The 24,733-nt window shown below is 42.9% G+C and overlaps 1 protein-coding gene across 5 annotated transcripts in view; it reads left to right on the forward strand.

The window, feature by feature from the left end:
• The first annotated feature begins 19,300 nt into the window (after nt 1-19,300).
• Nucleotides 19,301-24,733, forward strand: part of SMAD2 (SMAD family member 2) — an 82,902-nt gene continuing 77,469 nt past the window's right edge. Inside the window, exons 1-2 of one of the 5 annotated variants that reach the window (XM_028098180.2) lie at nt 19,301-19,613; nt 19,971-20,054. The gene's annotated coding sequence lies outside the window, so the exon portion shown is untranslated. Of the gene's footprint in view, nt 19,614-19,642; nt 19,662-19,970; nt 20,055-24,733 lie in introns of those variants that run through there. The other 4 variants (XM_028098179.2, XM_028098175.2, XM_028098177.1 and 1 more) reach the window with 4 other exon arrangements.

Below are 24,733 nucleotides of genomic sequence, written 5' to 3' on the forward strand. Positions count from 1 at the left end.
ACAATGAGAGAGGCAGGGATACAGTGGAGCCTCCAGGAACAATTGGAATCATAGCCCCAAATATGACCAGAACCATCTCCCTCTGTTCTGCATTTTGGCGTCTTTCCACACACTGACGTCATTCTGTCTCACTGCACACCAGCCTTCTCCATGTGTCAGAGTCGATGTCTGTCCTAAACTCCTGAATGTTATTATCTCTGCTACTGGAGAGACACTGTCTTACTGTTTCTAGTCTGAAGTTTAAAAATCCTGCCATAGGGAGCCACTGCACAAACCCAAGAGTGCCATTCATATCATAAACATTGTAGATTGCAACAATTTTCTCACAGATGGGCATAAAGTGTCTTGAGGAAGGGGCACTCTTTCTAATTTCCACAAAGACACCATATGGGCTGGTGGTTGGGCCGTGGGTAAGGTTCTGATTGGCACAATTTGGGCCAGTCAACTACGCCCGTAGGATTGAGGTCATCGAAGAATATGGCAGCCCCTATGGGATCATTATAAGTGGAAGGGGAGCAGCTTGTAGAGAAGGGGGGTCTAGTTTCATAAAGAAGGGGATGTGCTGGGGAGGTGATATATTAATTTTCTACTACACCGCTATGGCAGTTTTGTGAGCCTATTGTACATTTCTCTCTCCTTTGAAAAATTCCTTCCTTCCACTCTCCATCTTTGCTAAATTTAAACTCTGATGGGTTAATGACGGAGGCTCCATGTGTTCCCAGAGCCGGGGCAAATGCTATTTGCTAAAAGAATACAGCGACTCATTTATTAGGTGGTTAGTCTGAGTATGGAACATTCTCATTGAATTGATTGACCTACTTTCTTTGGCCTCTGTGCTATCCAAGCAAGATTTTCTGACCCATATTCTTTCTCTTAGGAAGAGACCTAGTTTAATGGATTTGGGCAGGCAGTTGGGTTCTAGTCCTGGCTTCACCTTAGCATGATACCTGCTTTAGGTAATTAGATAGCTAGCTTAGGATGGGTACGTCAACTCTCTGTGTCTCTATCTACTCTTCTGGAAAATGGGGTGAATCATATGTGCTCAGATATACCTCAGAAAGGTGTTGTGAAACCCAAAGAGCAAAATTAATGAATGGGAAAGTGTTGGTAACAGAGGAAATGCAATAATCTGTGTTGGCGAATTAAGATTAATCTTCAGGCAGTATTTGGTAACATGATTCTCCTCACCAATCCAAGTAAGATCCCTAATTACCGATTTTTATGCTTTCATCAGTTGGCTCTTGTCAGGGAATTATGACGTGGCCATTGTTATGTGGGAATTAAAAATTGTGAGTGGTTGAATTTGATAATCCTACATCACATCAAAGATGGTTGCCTGAGGGAAGAGAAATACTTTTCTACCACCAAATCATATTGTTCCTGATGTCAGTCTGGACGTGGAGACATTGAGATACATTTTTCAACCAAATCCCTTGGTCTTTTCTTCATCTTCATTTATCATAACTCTACATCATTTTCTACTACTTAATCTTGTTAATATTATTTATGGTAATAGTTGTCCTTTACAGAATCCTATAGGTAATATAAATAACCACTTACTGAATATTGTAGACGTGTCCAACACTCTGCTTAATTATTATTCCAATCATTTCTCCCAATAACCCCATTTGATAAGTACTATTATTATCTCAATGTAGCAAATAGAAAAAAAGGCACATTAGAGAGAAAATGGTAGAGCTGGGTGTGCTGGATACCAAAGCATGTGCTTGTCTGGCTAAGCGATGAAGTAAATTGTTGCTGGACCATTGCTACCATCCTACTTATTTTATTTACTTATTTTTTAAAAGATTAATTTGTTTTATAGAGAGAGATAGCACGCACGTGAGCTGGGAGAGAGGCAGAGGGAGAGAATTTCCAGCAGACTCCACACAGAGCACAGAGCCCAACTCATGACCCTGAGATCATGACTTGAGTCAAAACCAAGAATCGGATGCTCAATCGACTGATCCACCCGGGTGCCCCGATCTTGTTTCTTTAAAGGTAGGTTCTATGTCATTGTCTTTGTCATTTTTACAAGTACCATCATGCTTTGTACATAGCAGACACTTAATATGGGCCAATCACTCTGTTAAGTTTTTCATAGACATTAACCAACAACTTGATTTTCATAACAAAACAAAAGATATATGTCTTACTATTATCTCTATTTTGTAGAAGAACCTGGGGTTTAGGAAGATCAAAGTGATTTGCCCAAAGTGGCTCAGTCAAGCCAGGAGGCACTGTCTTGAGCTTCCACCCCTAGGTCCCTGCCCTACAGTGGGCACCTCTGGGACCCTGCCCTGGAATTCAGAATCAGTGAGGCCCGGTGTGCTGCCTGAGGATGTCCCCATGTCCCAAAGCTCAAACCTGTGAATGTTTATTCTAGTATTCTCCAAAAGAGCCTGTAAACCAACCTCCCAACTGACAGGGTTTCTAAATAATCTATTGGATCATACTTATTAGTTCTGTTATTTCAATCTCCTATACTCTTTCCATTATTTCGTCTGCTCAATCTAGCAGTTTCTAAAAGAGGCAGGTAACATTTTACACCATGAGTGCAGATTTGTCAGTTTCTCCTTGTGAATGTACAAGTTTTTATTTTGTATATTTAAAGGCTGTGTGGTTAGATGATCCTGATTAATATATATTCTTGTTAGACTGTGGCTTTTATCATTATGTGGTACATCCCTGTATGGGCCCTATGCCTTATATTTTATTTCGTTCCATATCATTACTGCTATCCTCACATTCTTTTGGATAGTATTCCCATGGTATATTTTTTCCATCCTTTTATTAACTTTTCTATGTGGACTGTTTAGGTGTACCTTATAAGCAACACATAGATTTTTGAATCCAATCTGATAATCTCTGCCTTTTAATATGTAAATTTAATCCTCTTCTATGTATTAAAATTGTTGATATATTTGAACTTGCTTCCACCATCTTAATTTGTGCTTTCTGTTTACCATATTCCTCTTTGCTTTCTGTTTGCATTCCTTACTTCTGTATATAGATAAAATTTTCTATTTTTACATCCCCATCTTAGGAAGCTCTAGGTATTATTTTTATTCTTTATAGCAGTTATTCTAAATGTTTAATTTGTACATATTTAACTAATTGGCCAATATTTCTATTCCTCTTTAAAGATGGTACAAGCATGAATACACTTTACCTATTGAACAATGTGTCCCCAATCTTCCTATTATTGTTTAGAATATCAATTTACTCTCCTTTTGTAAACATATATCATCCATTATTTTTATTTTTAATGCAGCCAGGTTCTTATTAAATTTATAAAAACATATCTTCTCAGGGCGCCTGGGTGGCTCAGTCGTTAAGCGTCTGCCTTCGGCTCAGGTCATGATCCCAGGGTCCTGGGATCGAGCCCCGCATCGGGCTCCCTGCTCCGCAGGAAGCCTGCTTCTCCCTCTCCCACTTCCCCTGTTTGTGTTCCCTCTCTCGCTGTCTCTCTCTCTGTCAAATAAATAAATAAAATCTTAAAAAAAAAAAACATATCTTCTCATTCTGTGCTCACAACTTTTTTCTTATATTTCTGGCTTTGCTTCTCTTTCTTTCATTTTTTTCCCCTCTTTTTCATTTCTTACTTCCTTAAATTAGAAAGTGCAATTATTCATTTTTAGTGAGGATTTGTGGGTGGCAAATGCTCAGATTATGTGTATGTGTCTATATTTTGCTAGCTCTTGAATTGCAATTTAGCTGGTTATAAAATCCAAGCTTGCCAAATATATTTTCTCGTGTTTTGAGGTTATTAATCCAGTGGTTTTTGGTGTGTATTGTTGCCAATTAGAAGCCTGCTCTCGATCTGTCATTTATTTTTCGGTGATCTATCTTTTTCTCTGATAATTCTTAAAGATTTTTCCTTTATTTTTGATGTTCTGCAGTCTTACTGTTAAGTTTCTAAGTGTGCATTTAGTTTCATTTTTCTTACTTGGTACTTGGTACTTTCAAATCAAAGACAAGTAACAACCCTTAATTCTGATAAATTTTTAGCTGCCACCTCTTCAATTATTGTTTCTCCTTCATTTCCTCTATTCTGTTCATCTGGAACTCTTTTTGGATGTATCGTGTAGCTTCTCAGTTTATTCTCCATGTCTCTTAACTATTCTTCAACACTTTGTGTTCTGGGGTGAATTTTGTGATAATGTCATCTAACCCACTAAGTTGCTCTTCAAAAGTGCCCAGTGGCCTAGTAAGTTTTTAATTACAAAATCTATTTTTCTTTCAAAATTTCTGATCAATTTCATTGTGTAAAGCTGTTCTTATTTCTGCCTGTTTGTTTTTTTGTCTTTATTTTTATGTACCTGGTTTTAGCATATTAAACATACTTATGTTTAAGTCTTTTCTTAGAATACCTCTAAAATCTATTCCTAATGGAACAAATTTGTATTTTAAATTTCTGATCATGATTGCAATCTTTCTTAACCTTAGATTTCTTCAAATGCAGTAATTTTAGTTTGTAAACTCATCTGGAGAGGGAGATTCATTTCTATCTCCCTGCTCTGTTTAGTTCATTTGTGAATGCTTCTAAGTTTTCCCCACCTTCGCCCCGGTATCTGAGTTTAGAACCAGATCTGATATATATATATATGGATGGAGGTTCCTACTCTATGATGATACTGAGGATGTTTCAGATCAATCACCAGGCCAGTGGGCAGCTTGTACTAGTTTCTGCTTGTGGGACTGTGTTTCTGTCTCCTACCTCCCCCAGAATTCTTTTCTGCCTTTATGAAGGCTGTAAGCTCACACGTTAGCCAAAAACAATTTTCTTTTCCAGCCTTTCTTCATGGTCAGGTCGGTATTTCTGGCTTTAATACTTCATCTTCTGTGGAGCACATTTGGTCCCCATTATTCTACAGGAGCTGAACTGCTGGCCATGGCCATGTCTCTAGACCAGGAGCCCAGGGAGCCATGGCTTCAGCCCTGTTTACTTTTTGATGTTTTTATTTTGTTTCTGGGTCATGGAAATTTTTATTTTGTTTGTGAACCCAGTTGTGTTATTTTAGTTTTGTTTTTTATAGTCATCTATTACTGCCATATTTTAGAGTAAAGGGGCTGTTTCAGATTTGCCATCTCCACTGGAAATTTTAACTCCATCATTTGACAGTAAAGAGGCAAAGGGATATTTCTCAGGTTGAATACTAGCATGTGTGCTTATTTATTTATCCTTTGCTTTATTCCCTAAATGACTTGAGGAATTTTTATATAACACTTGTCATAAAATAGTAAAATATAAGTAAGTAGTAAAGAAAGTACAAATTAGAATAGAAATTAAGATTAGTAGGAAAACATAAAATTCACATATTCACATATGCGGATTATATTACACGTCATGATTACAGTCTTTCCGTATTCTTGGCTCTGAGCTTCCAGGTGACCAAAGTCACCTGGTCACCAAGTAAACACAATTGATTACTTAGTTCTTTCTTTCCACAAAGAAAACCCTTGCCAGTTCTTTAAGAAAAGTAAAGATTTTTGGCCACAAACTCTAAATTTCTCCTGTGTGCATCATAGAGAAGACACTGAGAGGTGAGGTAGATAAAGTCTTCAACAACTTTGCTACAACATAAATTAGGAAGGCTGACTCTTCCAGAGGCTCCCAGTGAAATGTCAAGACATAATGCCCACGCAGCAGGCAAATGGCTGAGTTGAGACAAACTCAGGTACATGTTTTCCTCAGATATTCTTTAAACCTCACAATACTTCCTTCTGTGTAGGCTTGAAAAGATCGCCACGTATGAACTTTTAGTAGATCCCCTTGGCCAGCATGAGGCAAGAGGTGAATTCCCTTACCAATTATTTTATTGTTTTTATTGTCGTAGCAAGTGATAGGAACTCAACTCGAACTGGCTTAAGCAACGTGAAATTAAAGATTTTACAAAAGTCTTATTGAAATGAAGTGAATAATTGCAGAGAAGGCAGGGTAGATCTGACTGTAGAGACAACTGTCCCTAGGGAATCAAACACTGCCAGGATCCTCTCTCCATCTTCTCTCTCTTCTGCCTTTATGTTGCCCTAAGTCCTTCGTTTTCTCCATGGGGCAGCTGTATGTAGCCTTCCAACCTTACACCCAAAGAGGAAAGAGAGTGCTTCTTTTATGGACTGAGTTATAACAATCCTTGGGCAGGATTGCTGGTGTGGTTTGGATTATATGCCCACTGTGGACCTCTACTAACATTTGTTAAGCACTTACTATGTGCCAAGCTCTGTACCGGCACCTTTGTGTAGATTACATCATTTAATTTTCAGAATAACACTATAGGAGAGGTAGAAGGCAAATAAAAAACAATCACTCTTCTATAGGTAATTTTGGTCTCTCAGGTCCTTGATCTTTCACCTGTGATGATCTTACCCTCCGCTTCACCAGTCATACACTCCTGTGGTCATACACTAAAGTTTATCTTCACCAATAACTGCATATTCCCAATTTCAAGTGTCCCACTCTCAAATCACTACTTCAGGTACCCTTACTCCAACATTCCTGGACCTCACTGGGTCCTCCAATCCATTGATCTTATCACCTTTCACTGTCTTATCAACACTTCCTTTTCCTACCCTGCCTAGGCTGTCTGAGGGCTCTGGGCTGTGCGGAAGCTGGGCTGCATGAAGAGACCCTGTGTAGCTGTGCTGGCTAGCAGCCAGCATCACTCTCCAGAGTGAAGACGTCTCCAGACGATGCCAGCATGAGCTGAGTCAGCCCACTCTCCAATCTTTGAGTTTCCTAGCTGAGACCCCAGACATCGTGGAGTAGAGATGAGCCATCCCCAGTGTCCTGCCCCAGTTCCCGACATACAGGATCTGTGATTGTTTTATGCCATTGTGTTTTGATGTGGCTGGTTACACAACAGTAATAACTGGAACAATGCATCATTGTAATTACTCCTCAACTTTTTTGCCCCCTTCCAATTCTTTATTTTCACATGACAAAAACCCACCCACCTTGGCTAATCCAACTCTCCCCTTATTCCACACCTGCAACTTCATAGCCGAACATGCTGGAAATTCTCACGTTACTCAGATCAGGAGGCACAATCCCCAACACAGGCCTATCCCCCTCTTTCCCGACTCCCTCTCCCTTGCTCTCTCTGTCCCTCCTTGCTATGCCTGAACTGGCTTGCCTAGCATGCTCCTGCCTCAGGACCTTTGTACTCACTATTTCCACTACCTGAGAGCCTCCTTCCCCAGCAGGACATGGTGGGCTCCACCACTTTCTGCAAGTCTTAGTTCCAATGTTACCTTCTCCGTATGGACATTTCTAACCAACTTAGTAAAAACTGCAATGGCCCTCCACCCCTGTTCTCCTTCCCTGCTTTATTTCTCTCCACCAAACTTAACACCCCCTGATATTTACTGCTCAGTTTCCATATTTTCATTCTACCCCCCACCCCAGGTAGAATGCAAGCACTGAGAGAATAGAGATTTTTGTTAGTTTCATGTACTGCTTTTTGATGTTTTCCAGTATCTAGAATAGCACCTGACACCTAGTATATGCTTAGTAGATATTTTAGAACGACTCTCATTCAGGCCCTGCAGAAACAGTACAATACTGACTCCCTGGCATCGGTAAGCCTAACTGTCTCAGTCTTCTGTAAGCCTTGCTGGGGACACTTCCACTCCCAGCCCCTCTGAAATGCAGCCCCCTAGCTACTTGGCACCTCTTTTCTGGACCCTCTGGGCTACATTGCTCTTATATGAAGGCAAAAGCACTCTGCTCCTAGCTGCAACTCTGGTCCTTCCCCGCATCCTCTCCACTCTCCAAAGTCCCCTGGACCCCATGATGCAGCCCATCTTGGGGACTCACACAGGCTTAGTTGGCCTGCACGGGAGCATGCCTGGGCCTGCACGGCAGCATGCCTGCCCCTGTGCTCCCCCCGGGCACAGAAGTACAACCAAGGCCTTGCAGAAACACACCCTCATTTCCCTGGTGACCAGCGGGCCAAGCCTCAGGTTTTATCATCACCTTCCCTGGAGCTAACGAGTAGAGGTGCAAACGAGACCCCTGAAGGTCAGTTATGAGAGAGCTCAGCCCTGTCTCTGCCCACCTGAACTAGGAGGTTGCCCACATGTCTGCACTTGGTGTGGATTTCCTGGTGTGTACCTCAGTTGGAAATGTCCACCGTAACTTGCTGATTTTAGGCAGGTTATTTCACCTCTCTGAAGACTTTGTTGTTTATAAGAATAATTCCTTCTTTCGGGGGTCATTTGAAGATGAAGTGAGATACCATGAGCTTTAGGAGCCTTGCACAGTAAGAGCACTAACAATAAAGTTTCACTCTCCTCCCTTCCCTGGCCTTCACACCACCTCCCATATTCTCAGGTAAGCTGAAGTTCATTGAGAGAAGGAACCACACCTGCCATTCCTCTATGTTCTCACAGTCCACAGAATAGTACTTTGGCTGTAATGTTTAATAAATGCTTACTTATGATACCCCCGGTGTTCCATCCTGAATTGGACCAGAGGATACAAAGATTTCCAAAGCAAAAGTATTTAAGAGACTCTTAGTTGAAGGTCTCTTGGTACAGAACTCTTTAAAAAAAATTGTATGAATTATAATTGTGCTAAGGAGAGAGAGTAGTGCTGATACTCTTTGAATCATAATGTAATGTTTTGGCCTCTAAATAAATCATTCCTTAAATATATATAATATATAAAATACCTTTGTGGGGTTTTTTTCTTTTCTTGTGTCTCACTTGGTTGACCACATCATGCCTAGAAGTTAAGAAGCCAAGATTATGAACCATTTTATAGCCTCAGAGATCAGAGTGATCTGTTTTACACAGGAGGGTCTAAACACATTTCTTAAAGAATAAAATAAAATAATTTTAAACATCACTATTATTACAAATCGATACCAAATCTGAAAAGTTTGATTAAAAGAGAAAACTATTTGCATCTAATAAGAAGATTAAAAAGTAGCAATCCATGAGTCCTTGTTCACATTGTATATTTTTCAGTAAGCTCTTGCGATTGTTTTTGCAGAGGTTCAAATACCCAGTGAATGTTTAATTTTGCTGAATTTTGAACACTTCCCCTTCAGGCTGTGGATCTTTTTTTTACTTGGCATTCAGAACCTTGAATAGTGTGGCTCCTCTGGCCTTGCTCAGTTTCATCTTTCTCCCCCCACCCCCTTAGGCCCTCCCTTCTCTCTTTTCTTTCCTCTTTCCCATCCGCATCTGCTCCTTTCATATGTGTGTTTTCCTTTGCTTTCTGTCTTCTTCACGAGGCGAACTCCTAGCTTTACCATCTAAGCTATAGTTGCTTCTTCTTCTGGGAAGCCTACCCTGACCACCACGACTAGGTGAGGGGCCCCTTCCCCCATCTCTCTTTTCTAACACAATAGAAGCCTTTGCAGGGCAAGGATTTTGCTTCCCACACAGTGCACATTCCCTAATGCACAGTAGATAGATTCTCCAGAACACGTAACTCTGTTGAATGAAGGGAAAATCTGGCTCCCTGGCATCTTTGAACAGAAGTCAGAAAATGTCACTGGAGAGATCATCATTTTATTATTTCATTAAAATATTTTATATATCGGCAGCCAATTCCAAGAGCAGCAAAGTTTTATGTTTGCCAGCCCTTCGATATTCATTAAGAATCTTTTGTGAAAAAGCCTGGCAGAATCTTGTAAACTGATAGGCAGCATGCTTAGAGACAGAGCATCAGCATAGGGGAGGACATTTTAGAATACAGTTATTATGATCTAGAAAGTAGTAGAGAAATGTACACGTGAATGTTCATGGCAGCATTATTCATAAGAGCCGAAAAGTGGAAACAACTCAAGTGCCCATCAACAATGGGTAGATAAACAGAGAGTGGCGTATTCCCACATGGACTATTATTTGGCCACGAAGAGGAATGAAATCCCTAGACATGCTACCACATGGATGAACCTTGATGACAACCAAAGGGAAAGAAAATAGTCATGAAAGGCCACATACTGTATGAGTCCATTTACATGAGACGTCCAGAGCAGGCAAGTCTATAAAGGCAAAAAGGTAGATGAGAGGTTGCCTAGGGCTGGAGTAAGGGGAAGGATGGGGAGTGAATGCTAATGGTATAGGGTTTACTTCTGGGAGGATGAGAATGTTCTAAAGTTAGATTGTGATGATGGTTAGGTAGTTCTGTGAATATACTAAAAACCATTGACTTGTAGAGCCTAAATGGGTGAATTATATGGTGTGTGAATTAATATCTCAATAAAGCAGTTTTTAAAAAGTAGCAGGGAACATTTGTTGCAAAGTTATACCTCAGTAGGCTGTACAAAATTATTTTTCTAAGTAATCTTTATTTGTAATAGTTCTACCTGCTGCTTCTTGGTAAGTGAAAAACCAAATTTCTACAACTTAGGCCTTTGAACCCTGTGTGCATAGGCCAGGAAGCCCCGCTCACTGTTGACCAGGCAATTGGTAAGAAGTCACAATTACAAGATGCTAAAGATGCCAGAGAAGCTGATGCTGCATAATGAACTCAAGAGAGAGGGTTGTGCAGAAAGTAAGAGGAAAGATTATTCAAGGGGCGTGTGGGTGGCTCAGTTGGTTAAGCGTCAGACTTGGTTTTGGCTCAGGTCAAGATCTCAGGGTTGTGAGATCGAGACCCACCTGGGGCTCTGTGCTAAGCGCAGAGCCTGCTTCAGACTCTTTCCCTCTCCCTCTCCCTCGGCCCCTCCCCACCAGCACATGCTTTCTCTTTCTCTCAGAAAAAAAAAAAAAAAGATTATTCAAAGGACACAGCATAATTAGGAAGGAAACAGCAAAATTATGTTTACAATGTAAAGCATAAACACATACCTGGAAACTGACAGCTTGTAGAAAACGTGATTGCTTTTGTGTGGACTTCTTCCTGGCTAGCTGTCACATTTGGGGAGTCTTCATTTCAGGCACTGATGTGCTTGGTCTGGTTGGAAGAAGTGCTGCTCTGGGACTCAGGACACCCACATTCTAGTCCTGGCTCTGTCATTTATTCACCATTCAGCAAACAACAATTGTAAGCCTACTGTATGCCAGGCTTTGCAAGTTAGTCCCATTGACCCACAGACTATCACAAGTGTCTCACTTTTCAGAGAATGACAATTCAAAAGTTTAATAAGTGTTGTAACAGGAAGGAAGGAAAATATTCCCTCTTAAGGAATGAAGAAGGAGGAGGTAGGTGTGAGGAAGAGGCTTGCCATTAATTGAAGTTGTATTGTTTCTTTATTAATTGTTTGCTGTCCAAGGAGCCAGTCAGCTCCTTGACGAAAAGGGAGACTTTTCTTATTTGTTTTTTGAAGCCAGCTTTACTGAGACATAATTCACATACTGCACAAGGCATCCATTTAAAGTACACAATTCAATTGTTTTTAGTGTATTTACAGATTTATAGAATCATCACCCAATCTAATTTTAGTACATTTTTACTCCTCCCAGAAAGAAACCCCATACCCATTAGCAGCCACTCCCCATCCTGCCCCCCTCCACTCCCAGACCTAGCTAACCCCTAATCTACTTTTTATAGATTTGCCTATTCTGGGTGTTTCACATAAATGGAATCATGCAGTATGCGGCCCTTTGTGACTGGCTCGTTTCGCTTTGCATGTGGTAGCTTGTCTGAGAACTGCATTTTTTTTAAGATTTTATTTTTTAAATTATCTCTACACCCAACGTGGGGCTCAAACTCACAACCCTGAGATTAAGAATCCCGTGCTCTACCGACCGAGCCAGCAAGGTGCCCCCAGAACTTCATTCCTTTTCATGGCTGAATAATATCCCACCGTATGGACATGTCACAGTTTGTCTATTTATGGGTTGATGGGCATTTGAGTTGTTTTCACTTTTTGGCTCTTATGAGTAATGCTGCTGTGAACACTTGTGTACAAGTTTTTGAGGGGACATATGTTGCCATTTCTCCCCTATGTTGTATATCCAGGAGTGGAATTGCTGGGTCATATGCTTACTCTGTTTAATCTTTTGAAGAACTACCAGATTGTTCTCCACAGTGAATGCCCCATTTTTATATTCCTCCCATCAGTTTCTCTACATCTTTGTCAATGCTTGTTTTTTGTTTTTTTTTTTTGTCTTTTGGACCTTGTGGGTGTGAAGTGGTCACCTTATTCATTTTTGTATCCCTAGTGCCTCAAAGAGAACCTGGCCTAGGCAGATGTACAATTTATTTGTTGAATGAATTTGAGAACATGGTGAACATATGCCATTTGGGGGCTCCCTGGCATCTGACCCACTTTTCTTTGTTTGGGGTAATCTAATGATTACTGGAGAGAAGCAGATCCCAGTTACAATAGAGAAGTGTAAAAAAAAAAAAAAAAATTCAGCTCCTTGCTTGTCCAGCCCTGCCTGTAACTAGAGCAAGAAACATATGCTAAGCTTGGTAAACCTAAACCTAATGGATCTGCCCCAGGCTTCAAAGAAGCTCTCGTAAGGCAAAGCAGGGCTGGTGCAGAATCCATTCTGATGGCAAGAACAGGCATTGCGGTGACATCTGGTTCCAGGAGCAATAGCTCTGGTAGTGCCAGTGGTAGATGGTGCCAGAGTCCAGTACCATTGACCTGGAAGCGTGGGCTGAGGGGTCCTGTGTTGAATGGTGGTGGCAGCAATGGTCACCTCCCTCAACATGTAGTGCTGTAATCTTGGCTGTGACCCTAGCTGCTGCCCAGACTTCCTTGCTCTTGCTTATAGTCTGGCCTGCTTCTGTAGCCTTCTCAGCTACTGTGTCAGCCAGCCAATACCCTTTCACAAGCGCCCTTTCTCTTAAGTCTGTTACAATGAATACCGGGTGGGTGGGTCGAGGGACGGACAGAAGCAGCAATAGCTGAATGGCACTTCAGGGAAACAGTGTTGAAGTATGAGAAGAGGCTCATCAGGCACATATGTATTCGAGGCTGAACCAAGAGCACAGCACAGGGACTGAGGAGTGAGATGTCCTGGTGTCCTGCTGCGAATTCAGTCTGGCTGAGGTAGAAGGAGCAAGGTAGGAAGTGGTGAGGTGTCAAGCTAAAGGGACTAGCCTAGCACAGATCATGAAGGATTTTTAGGCTATGCTAACGCGTCTTGATTCTATCCTGGGGAAAAAAAAAAAAGGAAAACTATCAATTTAATCAAGATAGTGACATTATCAGATTTGCATTTGGAAAATATGCTATAAAGAAAGCAAATTTTGGCAGCAGCGAGGAGAATGAACTGGAAGGGAGTGAGACTAGAGACAGGAAGACCAGTTAAGGAGCTATAGCAATAATTCCAACGGAAGATGATGAAGTCTGAATCAAGGCTGTAAGCGTGGAGAGGAGGCATTGATCTGAGATATATTAAGGAAGTACAGCCAGGAGGAATGTTGTCTCCATTTTGATGTATAAGAATTAAGCAAGGACAATCACAATGACTCCAAAGTTTCCGTTTAAATAAATCAGTAGATGGTGATGCCATTTATACATGCATCCATTCATTCAACCAAAATTTAATTAGCAGTAATTGTGGGAAGTGCTGGGTACAATGCAGTGACTGAAACAGACCTGGTCCTACCTTTAACTGTGGTCCTACCTTTGCTCTATATCAGGTTCTATTTATGTGTCTTTGCAGATTTTCTGGGCCTCTTCTCTGTCTTAGTTGCCACCATGAATGACTTAGTTAAGTCCCTGGTGGTTTGACTGAGACCAACCAGCCACATACCCACAGTCTCCTCACGCTACTCCTGGACTCCAGGGCAGGGCACTTGGCTTTCCGAGTGGCTATCAAAGAATATGGACAACACGGTAGGAAGTATGGGAAAGCGAGCTCCCTGTGGGACAAGTTTTGACCAATAGGAGACAGGAGACATGAAGATAAAATTCCTCCCTTTCTCAAATTGCTCTAAGACATGACTTTTCCTTATTGTCTGTCTGGAGATGTCCTGTGTGGAAGAGTGGTTGCACCTGTCAAGAGACTGGCTGTATCTTTTCAAGGCTTAGCATGAAGCAGTGGTTAGCATAGTAAGGCATCATTAAGCATGACTCTCATTCTTCCTTGCTTTTTCTCTCCTGGTCACTGCACTGGAATAATATCTCCTAAATAAAACATCAGCATCCTTGCATCAAGCTCTGTTTTCCAGGAAAGTGGACTAAAACACACTGGGAGAGGAAAACAGAAGGAGATGATGACTTCCGTTTTCACATGCTAAGTTTGAGTGAACTTGAGTGAAAATTATCCATCTATTCAAAAATATTTATTGAGTGCCTCCGGGTATGCTTACGTTAGGGATAATATGGTGAACAAAATAGATATGCTTGAGTAGTGACACTGTGGTGAACAAAACAGACATGTTTCCTGCTCTTACAGAGCTTACATTTAGTGGGAAGAAGGGACAAACGATAAATCAGCACAGAAATAAATGGATGTAATTCCAGACAGTGAGAAGAGTTTTGAAGAGAAATTTAATTAGGTGATATGATAGTGTGGCAGGTGTGAGTGTTTGGGGGGGTTGTGGTATGCTAACCTAGAGTAGGTGGTCAAGGGAACAGAGAATACGTAGAAGGGAAAGCCTTTTCCGGAAGCAGGAGCAGGAAGTGGAGGGAAACATAAACCTGGAGACAGACATACTGTCTAGTGCTAGGGGTTTAGGTGTGGACAGGAAATTTGTCTCTATTTTCACTGTGAAAGAGTTGGTCAGGATATGGGCACAGAAGGTAACGGAAACAGGGAGGCTGGGGAGAGTAGCAAAGGCATGGGTGAGGGTACAGACCAGGGCCAGGGGAGAAGAATGAGTGGGGTGTCAGAGCAGGAAAGGTAGACGCCGTGTATAATTTCTGGCACTAAGCGGCCATAGGGTTTTGAAGAAGTCTGGGCCTTGGTTTCTTTATCTAAGTATAAGAGCTTTGATCAGCCTCCATGATTATATGAAGGCAAGGAGGAGCTGATATGAAACCTCTATGTAGCTAAATAATTTACTCCTTGAAATCCACCATTGATATCTGTAGGACCCAATAGTAGTTGGTTCTTTCCCACCATTAATGATATTCTGGCCACTCATCAGCTAACATTGTCGTCAGACTCCTTCAGCAAAATGTCTTTTTCATAGCTGAGGACTGTTTACAGTAAGGACAAACAACTGGGGCTCATTAATTCAATCATTTGGACACTGATTATGCATCTATTGTCTACTCTAGTCAGTTGTGTTAAATAAGTTCTTCATTTTTCATCAGAGCAATTATGCTAACATGCTTGAAATTTTCCAAGAGCATTATACCTTCATACACTAATCCTGCCTAGCAGCAGCCTGGCTCAGTCAATATTGTCACACACAGACAATTATAATCAAGGCATAAGGCCCTATTGTTGACATATGACTACCAAATTATCCCTCTTTACAATAGAACTTTTAATAATTTGTACATTGTTCTTTCAGCGTTTAGACATGGGCCTTTGTCTATTTTTTTCCCCAAATATGTAGATCTCAAATAATACTTAAATGCTTTATGGGTGTGCTCATTGCATTAAAATTGTATTAAAATTTACCAAGTAATAGTTCAGCAGTCATTGGATTAGCTATCCCAATAACTAATTAATCCAATGATTATTTATGCTTTTAAATGTATAGATAAGAAATATAATATTAATTATCAGATGCCTGGAGAATGATGAGATATATAACTTTAGTTTTCACTACATATGTTTTTCTCAACCAGAGCCAACTTCTCAATTCCTTTCTCTCTTTAAATCTCAAAAACCCTACATGTATGTCTTTTTCTCTTGAGAGATTTTGGCCATGAAATGAGAATTTTCCAGCATGCTTTTACGATAGGCACATCACAGATACCAGCTAAATGTCAAATTTAATTCTTTGTTCTTGTACATACTTTATACTTGTCTCTAGCATTTCCCATCAGATGTTAAATATTTTTTTTTATTTTTAATAAAAACTAGCATGTCAATATGGACCGCGTAGAGGCAGGTATACACATCTTCAACACAAGTTCATTTAAAACATGACATTTCACTATATTGAGATAAAAATCCAGCTGGTGTTGGATTTCTTCATTATCATTTGCAACAAAAATAACCCCACACATCTATTCCTTACAATTTTTACTTAGGTTATCTCATTTAATAGGCGTTCTTTTAGTTGCAAATAACCGGATCTTTCTTTAAGGTGCAGTAATGGTCACTGCAATTTGGTTCCAGCAGGATGAGAGAATATAGAGACTGGATGCTGACAACATACTCAACAGTTGTATGGAGGACAACTGAACAGATGGGGCAAAGCTGGGTAGAACGCCCGCAGACCCCTGACCCACACAGAGCATGTTTCTGCTATCCTGATGCTGTATTTCACCTTTCTTCAATTACTTAGTATTTTTTATCTTAGAGTGTGGGAAGACAGCTGGCAACAAGATGCTGTCCTTGTCCTTCAGGAATTTACAATCTAAACGGGGAGACAAAACATACACATGAGAAGTTAAAAAACCGTTCAAGACTAAACTAACAGATCAAGACATTAATCAAAGCGAAGTCATGGTATGTAAGTCATTGCGACCATGAGAGAAAATCAGAAGTGAGTGATAGATCCTCTGGGCCAGGGTAACCAGGAAGGGCTTTATAGATTTATCAGAGAGGATATGGAATAGGAGTTACATCTTTTGAAAAATCAGTGCAACAAGGGTATGTTTTCTACAAATTCAAACTGCAGAGGAATTAATGATGAAATTTTAAGTTTTCCACTCATGACTCCATGGATCGCTTTCCAGAAGCAACCACCATTGCTGTTTTTCCTATAGGTCTTTCCAGTACATTTAACTACTTTTAAATGGATTCTGAATTGATTTTGTTTTGATTTTGAGAGGTCATGCGTAATGAAGTGTTAAACTTGTTGTCTATCCACATAAAAATAAGACCCACTCAATATAATTTATGCAATAGGGACCTATCTAGGTCTTTCTTGAGGTACACCAGTGGATTTCCAAGTCGATTGTCACCACAGCAATCTCTTCTCCATCTGCCTTTAGTTTCTGTCTTGACCCACTTTGGTTTAGATGCATTTCTAGCAGAGGGGGGCAGTAAGGCATGCTCCTGTTTCTAAGCCCTTTGGGGACATCATTGTAGTCAGGTTGCCCCCCTCCTCCTCTTTCCTCAATCTGAAATCCTGGAAAGCTTTCTAAATGGAAGAGTTAGGAATCGAAATTCTGACACTTTGGAGAGATGCTCTAACGTAGACCTTAAGCATATTATCCATTGAATTAATGTACCCCAAAGCACCAAACTCCCATATTGGGAGCAGATTCTTCTGGAATTCCAGCCAGTCCTGCTTTTGTTTCCACTCCTACTCACTCACGCACGCGGACACCAAAATGCACATCCTGGTCACAAAGGAGAAAAGATTTGTGTGATCCTGGGTAAGCTTTTTATGTTATTTCATATTAAAACTGTTGGCTTGTGTCTGCAGGAAGGACTAAAAACCAAAAACAGCCTCCCTACTTCTAAATTGAACAGCCTTTGCCCTAGACTATCCTTCCTGGTGTCTCTGGGAAGTGGAAACAGAAATCTTAGGAGGTGGAACAGCTCCACCAATTGGCTTCCTGGGTCTCCTTCAGAAGCGATTTTTTTCAAAGAGGTGAATAATAATAGCTGACTGTAACCGGACAATGGGAGGAAACCAAGGCAGAGGTAAACTTTTGAAGGAAGGATTTCTACTGAGTAGGTTCACCTTAGCACAAACCCACGAAAGCAACAGAAGGGAAGAAATGATAACGATTAATTTTCTTTTAACTTCAAAGCCCAATGCTATTCATGTTTATTGTTTTATTTAATCGCCACAGAACTATATTTAAACAGCTATCATTGCAGGTGAGTTCCACTTGTCAAAGCTCACAGATTTGGAACAGAGCAGCATTCAAAACTACAATCTGCCTAACCCCAGGGCTTCCATATTTGAGGAGAGAGATGGTAGAAATGAAGATTTTGAAAGGAAGCCTGGAAAAGCTGTGAGACACCGAGAATGGCCAAATATGTCTCCGGGCCCATCTGAGGCGCTCTCTTCAGGGAAGCTTTCGTAGAGTATGCTTCAAGAACTCTTGCTGTTTGAAATGGTCATCTGTTATTACCCGTTAGTAAACAGATTGGTACTGCTAGTGCCACTTTCCTCGTTTATCTTGAGTTCCCAACTGAACCCACGAAGTAGATTGATGACAATGATTGCTGGCCAGGGATCCAAGACAATTGTGTTCTAGTCTTGTCTCTGGCACCAACTACCTGTGTTAAGACTTCAGTTTCTTTTCAACTGTAGTTCTACGGTGTTCGCTGCCAAACATAGTAGGTGCTTAATAAATACTTGATGTGATTAGTTGGGCTCAATGTTTCCGGCAGAGGCTTGAGTGTCCATAGGGTAAAAGCCACAGGATTACCGGAGTGTGGATACCCATCCACCAGCTTTGGGCAGCCAGTAGCTTAGGGCCTTGTATCGCTGATGTGCGAGGTTGGGGCCTAAGAACATCGCCCGAGCACTGGAGAAACTTAAAGGAAGACAACCCAGCAATTAAGTATCGTACTAGGCGCTTATCTTTTAGACTTCGCAAGGACCTTTCAGAGCATGCATTATTAGCACCATTTTTAACGAAGACAAAACCAAGATTCCGGTTCTTCAAAAATACCTGGCATCCCCTACCCTGCTCCTAATAATACCCACAAAAGATCCCCGCTTGGGCTTATTTACATCTCGGACCCCGCCCCGTTTACCACCACGAGGGCCCCGCCCACTCATTTGCCTCTGGCCGGGCCCAGGCTGGGTCGGGTCCCCAGGCTTCTGCGGACCCCTCTTCTGCCCCAGCTCGTCCCGTCCTCGAGGCGGCCCTCGGGCCTTACCCAGGGACGAGCACGTGTCCACTCCCGGTCAGAGTACGGAAGGTGGACTAGGCGGCGGTCCCCACAGGCCCCACCCAATGGCGCTGGCAGGAGATCGGGGAGGGGACCCCGGGCCGAGCCGATGAGGGACGGGTGGTCGGCAGCGCGGCAGGTTACGTGCCTTCCCCTCGCCTGCCCCCATCCCTTCCCTTCCCAGAGCCTTTCGTGGGAGCGCGCCCGAGACGAAGTCAACCGAAACCATGAGCGTACCACCCCGCCTCGTCCTCGGCCGCCCGGCAGCCCTCCCGCTCGGCCGCGCCTCGCCTCACGCTCTACGGGGGAGGCGGGACCAATCAGCGAGCGACGTCTCCCTTCCGATTCGAGGCCCCCGACGCGCGGCTCACACCCCGAGCACCACGCGCGCTCATTGGCTGCGCGCGCCGCCGGTCCGGCCGGGAGGGCGGGGCGGCCGAAGGGAAAGGAGGTGGGGAGGTAGTGGCCCGCGACTCTCCGAGCCCCGCTCGTGCCCCGGCCCTTCCCGAGCGCTTGGCCTCCCTCCTTCCCTCCTCCGCTCGCCCTGTCTTCCGTGCGCGCCGAGCGCTGCGCTCGGCCGGCGTGCCTCGCGCCCTAACGGGCGGCCGGGGGCGCCAATCAGCGGGCGGCAGGGTGCCAGCCCCGGGGCTGCGCCGGCGAATCGGCGGGGCTCGCGGCCCGGGGTGGGAGGCGGGTCTACCGCGCGGCCGCGGCGGCGGCGGAGCAGCTCCCAGCCAGCAGCCAGCGAGCGCCGATAGATCTGCCCGGAGGTGGGTGCGCCGCGCCGCTGCGGCGGAGGGCGCAGGGCGGAAGCGGAGGTGGGCCGGCGGGCGCGGCGGGGGAGGGCTCGGCCGTCCGGGCGGCCCGGGGGGGGGGGCGCTGGTGGAGGATGCGGGCGGGCGCGCGCCTGAGGGGAGGAGGGGAGGAGAGGCGGCGGCGGCGGCGGCGGCGGCGGGACGCGCGTCCCCACCCCCTCCCTCCCGCGGGCGGTGGCCGAGCCCGCGCCCCCTCCCCGCGCGCGGGCCGCGGGCCGGGCAGTGGCTGGGGGGCGGGGCGGGGCGGGCCGGGCGGCCGCGAGAGTGTTTTCAGTTCCGCCTCCAATCGCCCCTTCCCCTCTCCCCTCCCAGCCCCTCATCCCATTCGGAAGAGGAAGGAACAAAAGGTCCCGGACCCCCGGCTCTGACGGGGCGGGACCCGGAGCCTCGGTGCAGGTAAAGCGGCGGCGCCCGGCGGGCCCTCGGGGCTAGGGGTGTGTTTGCGTCGGGCTCGGGTCGGCGAGGCTCGCCGCGTCACATCGCCACGGGGGCCGGGGGGCCGGGGTGTGGCGGGGTCGGGGCGCGGGGGCACGGGGCCAGGCGGGCCGGAGGGGAAGAGGTCGGTACACGAGCTACCCGGCCGGGAGCGGGGGCCGGCCGGGGCCCGTCCCCTCCGCCGCGAACACGCTTGGTAGTTTGTGGCTCTGATTTTCAAAGCCGGAGGGACCGAGCTCTTGTTTCGGGAGTTGTTGGCAAGCCGTGTTAGGAGCGTGCGATAGTTTGCTTCCACTTTTTTTTTTGTCCTGTAACCTTTGTTAACCATTCTAGTCCCGGGGTCTGAATTGCTTGTGTGTACTCTCACACAAGCACGCACACGGCTGATAGCTGTCGAGATCCTTCTGCGCTCACTTGTGAAAGTTGCTCTGTGAGTGGAGCCTATTAGTTTTTATCACACGCCTTTAGAAAGCACGCTAATTGATTTCACGTATTTCAAACTTGGTTTACAAATCTGCAACTTTAATTGTTTGGCGCGCTCTCGGGGGATACAGTCCTTGGGGTTGGGTACTTTGGCCTTTTTACTTACTTAACCTTTCTGTGGTTATGGTTTCCTTTTGATCCGAAACAAAAGAAAAACAATACCCAGGTTGGTTTTGTTGTTCCTTCCTCTTGACCCCTTAAAAGCTAAATACTACCGGTTTGTCGTCAATTAAACTTTTATTTAAAAAAGCATCTCCAGGTAAAACGCGTTTGGACGCAGCGTTTTCCATCAAAATCGTGTCTTGTTTGTTATAGTTTGGAGTGTCCTAAATTTTGTTTTAGACTTCTAAAGTGACACACGAAGAGTAACTGTTAATGAATAAATAAATGGTCACCCAAACCTACTTGGAGTAATTCCATCTTTCAAAAGAGTGCTCCCAGAAATTTGAATTAATTTATAGAATTCTTAATAATTCTGTTAAGTTTCTTTTCATTTGCTCTCTTCTGATTTTATATGAATTGAACCGTACTGCATTTCTGTTGTAAGGATGTTTTTCCTTGAGCCGAATAAGATAATAAATTTGCTATTACTCTGAAAATACATTTGCTGCTATTCTAGTTTTGACTCCCTTTAAAAAGTTTTCCTTAGATAGAAGTGTAAGTTAGTTAAGTGAAGTTTGAGGAGTTTCAATGTAAATAAAGAGGTAAGTGAAGCAAATGTAACACAGATGGGAGAAATAATATAAAATGGATTTCATAAATGTATCCTAGTTTGAGGATTTTTTTCATTTGCCTTAAAACAACATACAGGATATTGGTGGAATTTTTCTCAATCAGAAGGTCATTTAGCAAACATTTATATTAAATTCAGAAAGTAACACTGATTTTTTTTTTAAGTTTCCTGATTTTTGCCATAAAATTAGTTGTGGTAGTAGATAAGGATATTTTGAGTCCAAGTGCCCACTTAGTACTCTTAATGTTAAAATTGAGTTTAAAGTAGTTCATTGGCAGATTTTTATTAATGTGATTGGAAACATCCATTTTTGGGCTTGTTCAGGAAGAAATGGCTCTTAGAGTCGCTTTTGTACTTTGTAGCTATGCCTTCTAAAGTGATTTCACATTGTAGGTGTTCAGCAAAAGTTTGGTTTTTTTCATGGTTGTAACTTACCTGTGCCTAGTAAGTAAGTGATCACATCTCTAAGTAGTCTGTAAGGCTCATGTAATAATAGTCTTGTAAGAAACCATGCAGGGTAATTTCCTGTTTTTTGTGGCTTGTCAGGCCTGGTATGTGTTTTAACTAAGTAGGAATTTGGGGATGGTTTTGTGTATTTCAGCAGTCATTCTCTTTAATAGGAACAAAGGTGGTTTCTACTTCAGGATAGCAAAAGGTCCCCTTTTCATTTTCGTATTGTAAATACTAGAATCCTATCGCTATAATCTTTTTACTTCACCTTGAGGGGAGATGTGTGAGTGAAAAACAGTCGAGCTGCATCACCTGCTGATCAAAGACCCATTAAATTTTTACACTGAGCAAATATTTTCAGTTTTGGCTTTTGTAAATGTCTGAAAGCTCTCTTTATTCTTGTTTGGTTTTCATTCTGTTGGCTTTGTGCTCTAGGACTCCAAAGGCCTTGTTTTGTAGCAGCTTTTTATACAGGTGTTTTTGTTAATGCATATAAAAGCTGTATTCAGTGCAGTCTAGCAGATGGGGGCTTATTCACGTTCTTGGGACAAGAGTCATTTTTAGAGGATGAAGAGGGGCATGTCTTTAAGATACCTTGTCTTCTGATGGGAGGAGAGGAACCGTTTTTAAGCTTTTAGTTTTTATAAGATGAAAGCTGTTTTCTACCAAGTATTGCAAGGGTATGTCAGAAATGAGAAATCCAAAGATTTCAAAAGCAATCAGGACATTTATTCAACAAAATAATTTGTATTTATTGAACAGGTAGTATTCATTTATTCAACAAAATAGCCTTTGCTGTGTCAGGCCCTGGACTCAGTAATAAAGGATCTAACAAGGAACAAGTATACTCCTGTTCCTTAATGGAATTAGAAAAGTGGAAACAACTCCTATCTTCTGCCTCTCCTGCAGTCTTTAGAGTAAGAAAATCATGTTATTGTACAAATTGAGGGAGCTTGTGATGCATTACTGAGCCAGTTCCTAAAGTATGCTTGCATTGCTTTCTGTCGAATGTAGAGGACATCACCAGGGAAGATGTCAAGTGTTAACTCATAGTGTCACTGGTAACAGTCTGTATTTGGGGGGTGGGGGGGGAGACTTGTCACCATTTTTGCACAGTCTGTACAAACTGAGGGATATGGCCAGTGTTTCAGAAACATACTTGTTGCTGAACAGATGAACACGTGTTAGAGCTAAGCTTAATTAGGCCTTAGTTTGATTATCTGTTGCCCTTTAGTTCTAGAAACTGGCTGAAGAAAGAAAGCAGATCTGCATCCGACAGGTTCCAGTGAAAGAATTGGAAATAAAGTGCAAAGACACTGAGCTGCATAGAGAATAAGGATTGGGCTAGTCTCATGTAGTGGAACGGCCATGGGTTGTGGAGTCAGGCCTAGGCTAATGGTTGGTTTCTCAGTTACTATGTTGGGCAAATTGCTTAACTCATGAGCCTTGGTTTTCTGACTGAAAACAGAGGTAATGACACCTGCCTCTTCCCGTTATTACAAGGATTAAATGATTGTGATTGAATTAGAACTTGCCTCAGACATAGGGTCCTCGCAGATGATCTCTTGCTCTCTTCTCCTTGTGGCTTTTAGTTGTCTTCTTTCTAATCCAGATGATTTGCCTACACTCTTATTCTTGACCAATTTTAAAATGCTTTTGAGGACCAGACACTAAGCAAAAAAGGCCCGAGATAGCTGTAAACTGTCCTAAGTCCACACCGAAAGTTCTAGTTACAGGAGAGCCATTGAGACCCTTCATCAGAACCTGTTGGCATATATTTCAGATGTTTCTAACAAAGTTACCTAGCTTCTAAGCCCACAGTAGATTAGAAAGAAGTAGATTGTGGGTAATGTGGGAGGTTTAGGGCAGTGTAGTGGGGGTTGGGATAGGAGGATGGGGAACTGTTAGCCTACTGTCCGTTGTAAGAAAAAACAGATAACAGCCTGGTGAGGATAATAGAGTTAATCTACAAGACACAAAACAAATATTCAGAGCCTAACTAGCATGTCTGGGACCATTCAGTGCAGGACCAGACCTGAAAGCGTAGTAATGAATGTTCATCAATTAGCTTAAACCATGTTTGGGAAGATCTTTTAAGAATGCAGTAATCTACATAATATACTTTAGATTGTTATTCAGGATGATTAACAAATGTTCCTAAAGGGTTAGAACGTTGTGCTGTATCAAATGACTTCTTTCTTTTTTTTTTTTTTTTAAGATTTTATTTATTTATTTGACACAGAGAGAGAGACCTGAGAGAGGGAACACAAGCAGGGGGAGTGGGAGAGGGAGAGAAGCAGGCTTCCCGCTGAGCAGGGAGCCCGATGTGGAGCTCCATCCCAGGACCCTGGGATCATGACCTGAGCGAAGGCAGACACTTAACGACTGAGCCACCCAGGCGCCCCTCAAATGACTTACTTCATGAAAGATCCACAGTAGCTACTATGACCAACATGGTTTTCATTTGTTTTGCCATTTAGAGCAGCAGCACGATTCCAGTCTGAGAAGCCTTTCATTTTAGGCCAGTAGTAAAGAAAGGTGATCTAAGTGGTGTAGCACCCCATGCCACCCCTTTTCTTCAGAGTAAGTTATTCTTTGTCAGTCTGTAGGGGTGTCATGTAAAATGTTTGACTCTAGCTTTGAGACCGTGTGCTAGAGATTTCGAGAACTGAACAAAAGTGTGGACAGTTGGCTAGTCTGTCTGTTGAGGGCTTGTTGCCGCTTATGTGTGTGTGAGTTTGACCCAGTATTAGCCTTAATAATTTTTTTTGGATAATTCTCCCTCCTACCTCTGAGTTACTTTCTAAATCATATACTCTATTAAATGCTAATTGTTGACCTTGTAATACATAGCCTTAGCTATTTTTTGAAGGTTTTTTTTTTTTTTTTCCCAGTAGTACAAAAGTAATTCAATCTTACTCATTTAAAAATGCAGTTTGGCGCTTATTGCTTGTCTCTGATCAATTTTGATCAT

This window comes from Eumetopias jubatus, unplaced genomic scaffold, assembly GCF_037043125.1.
Source record: "Eumetopias jubatus isolate StellerSeaLion01/CBP00866 unplaced genomic scaffold, mEumJub1_p1.0 scaffold_16, whole genome shotgun sequence".
Classification (NCBI taxonomy): Eukaryota; Metazoa; Chordata; class Mammalia; order Carnivora; family Otariidae; genus Eumetopias; species Eumetopias jubatus.